Source organism: Notamacropus eugenii, chromosome 3, assembly GCF_028372415.1.
Source record: "Notamacropus eugenii isolate mMacEug1 chromosome 3, mMacEug1.pri_v2, whole genome shotgun sequence".
In the NCBI taxonomy this organism is placed as follows: domain Eukaryota; kingdom Metazoa; phylum Chordata; class Mammalia; order Diprotodontia; family Macropodidae; genus Notamacropus; species Notamacropus eugenii.
The window spans coordinates 306,458,020-306,461,226 of record NC_092874.1 but is presented as its reverse complement, the minus strand read 5'-3'; the positions used below and the strand labels follow the sequence as shown (position 1 = coordinate 306,461,226).

Genomic DNA, 3,207 nt, shown 5'->3' with positions numbered 1-3,207 from the left:
ATTATTACAATTTTAACAGTTATGTTTGATTCAACTGAGCATTTGTTAATAATGTATCATATGGTAGGTAAGGCATAGGAGATACAACATGAAAATGAAGTAGTCACTGCTATACATTCTGAGAGTAATAATGCATTTTACTATGTTTGACATTTACCCTTGCTGTGTGAAATTTAATAACTATCCTTGATGATTTTACTGCCCAGCCAACCTGGCTCTGATCATCATCATCACAGAAAAATATTAACATAAAAAATATTGAACAAACCTTAGGTTTTTTGGCTTTTGTTTGTTTTTGCTGTTCAGTTTACTCTTTATTCTCAGACTTTCAGAAGTCCCCTTTATGGTCTGCCAGGTGGGAGATTCTTTGGGCAGGAGTGATTGGAGAAATATTACCCTCCATGAGGATGAAACCAAGAGCCAAATCAAGTCTCACAGGTCACATGTCTTCTACTCCTATCATTGTCTGAATGGCTTCTGCTACGGCATGATCTTCCAGGAAGTCTACTGTTTCTAGGACTGTACGATCTTCTGTAGTTGTATCAAAAGAACGACTCCTAGACTTCTTCCTTTCGTAACTTCGGCTTCTGGATCGCCTGTATCTGTCATAGTCATCATAGAGAGGAAGAGCTGTATACATTTCTCCCTTCCTTGGCTTTCATTTGATTTGGTGTTTTGCGATCCTCTTGTGCAAACTGGATTTCAATCTGACATCCACAAATCCATTTTCGATCCAAATTATTCAGGACATCTTCAGCATCACGAACATCTTCAAATTGAACGTAAGCAAATCCTCTTGGACGACGAGTGTAGAAATCAAGTGGCACATACACATCAAATATGGGGCCATAATGATCAAATTACCAGCGCAAATATTCAGAAACACACCTGGTGTCGTCGGCCACATTCCTCATGAACCGGGACGTGTTGGGTGGGCGCAAGTAGTGGGACATGGCGGAGACGAGCAGGGCGAGAGAAGCCGAGGGGTGTGAGGCGGCGGCGGCAGCAGCAGCAACAACGGCGGCGGGACTGCTAGTTTCAGTTTAAGTAACATCTATTCCTTAACTCCTCCCTTAGTGTCCCAGGAGATTTAGGATATTTCTTTAATTACTTCATAATCATAATTAGTGCTATTTTATTTTGTGTGCCTTTGTTCCAAGGAAGGCCAGCGTAGTGCCTTGATCACAGTAAATGCTTAATGAATGATTTTTTAATCCAAGTCTTTGCTGAGTTCTGTAGAAGGTGGAGAGTGGCATACTAAAAATCTTTGCCAGCAAGGTTCTTGTAGTTTTACAGGTACTGTAGCTGAAATCCTTTGGCCATTTTGCTCAGGAGGTCTGGATTTGTATCTCAACACTTTCCCTTCTCACCTGTATGACACTGCAAACAATTCAGTTCAACTTTCTGGGCCTCAATTTCTTTATATGTACAATGAAGTGACAATATAAGGCATGCCACTATCAATGTGTGTGTGTGTGTGTGTGTGTGTGTGTGTGTGTGTGTTTAGTGAGGATTATAGAAAGTAGCTTAGATAAACTGTTCTGTTACTGAAGCTGTCACCAATTATTTTCATAACCTAATTAATGATGCCATACTCATGCACATGAACACCTAGGGAAGCCATTTGCTAGCTCACCATCACCAGCTAAATTAATTGGTGTCACGGGCTGTTGGAGATCCCAGTTCTATTCAACTGACCACACACACATAGACAATCACACACTTAGTAAGTACCTCCTGCAGAGCAGAGAGTGGAAAGAGTGATGAACTCAGAATCAAAGGGCACACCACTGAATCCTGTATGATACAGAAAAAGGCACATCACATCTCTGGGCCTCAGAAAACCATTCTTGCCATGTTTCAAGCTTTCTTTCTCCTCCTTCACTCTTTAAATAAAACTGATTCTTCAAGTCTCATCTCAGCCATGAAGACATCCAGGGTCAACTCAGCTTAGAATTTTCTTATCTTTGAACTCATTTGACCTATTATTTCTATCATTCTTTCAGAAATCAGTCATATCCTTCTGATTTCTGAAGCTGTTTCCTCATCTGTCAATTGCCAATTATGATACCTGACTCACCCTCCCTAGAGACTTGATATGAGATAAGAGAACTATGTGAACAAAATTGGCTCCATCCTGTAAAACTGACTCGATTTGGAGGCATAAGCTTATTTTCCTGTAAGTCCCATCTGCTTGTTAGTTGTGGAGATTGAGTGGAATTCTATTTCACATGAGGAAAAATCTACATGCTTACCTCCCCCCCCCAAAAAAAAACTTGCCCAACTTGCTCATCCCTTTCCCAATTCTGAAAGTCCCTAATCTTTTCCCTAATTAGAAATTAGATAACTAATTTTGTATCCTGGTTTGTATCATGCTAGTTATGCTCTTTTATTGCATAAAAATCTGTCTTCCCCTGTAGACAGGGTCCAGTGCCAAGGTGACAAGCCCTGGTCTCAATTTGTTATATAATTTCTATGCATTGCTTAGTAAATCAATATGCTCACAAGTTAAACTTTGTTTCCTCAGTTACTTCAAATTTTACCCATCATAGATGATTTGAAGTGTTCACAAATCAAAATCACAAAATCACATTGAGGCCTTAAAGCATCAGACACCTGAGAAGATCATTATTTCTATTATTATTTTGCTACTGCTATCCTCCCACTGTGGTGTGGAAGAGATCCTAGGATATCCAAATTATTGGCAGAAGAACTCAAATTTCTGAAGTTTCCCCAAATCTGGAAAGGCTCCATGTTTTATCTTGTTTTTACAGAATCCGAGTCTCTTGACAAAAGGTTAATTCTGTTTAGAGGCTTAGTACCAAGGGATGAATGTTTACAAGAGAAACTTATAAAACCATATATGTCTAAACTTCAGAAACATTGGGATTTACAAGGTGGATAGATTGTACACTAAATAAAGTAAGGTGGTATGAAATATAGTAGTAGCAGTGGTGGTGGTGATGATGATGAGGATAATGATGGTGATGGTGGTGGTGGTGGTGGTAGTTAGTGGTGGTTGTGATGGCGGCAATAGCAATGATATCAGCATCCCCTCTTGGACCTTGATCCAAATACCTGTCCTTAAAATACCTGTCATATTAACAATACCTTGTTAATATGAATGTTCTTGTAGTGATAAATGAAAAAAAAATCTTTGTTTCAAATACCACCCCAGACTCTTACTAGTTGCGTGAATCTGATCAA

At 39.4% G+C, this 3,207-nt stretch overlaps 1 pseudogene; it reads right to left on the bottom strand.

Annotated features, from left to right (window-relative positions):
* Window positions 1–315: 315 nt before the first annotated feature.
* Window positions 316–953, bottom strand: LOC140531558 (serine/arginine-rich splicing factor 10 pseudogene; annotated as a pseudogene).
* Window positions 954–3,207: the final 2,254 nt, after the last annotated feature.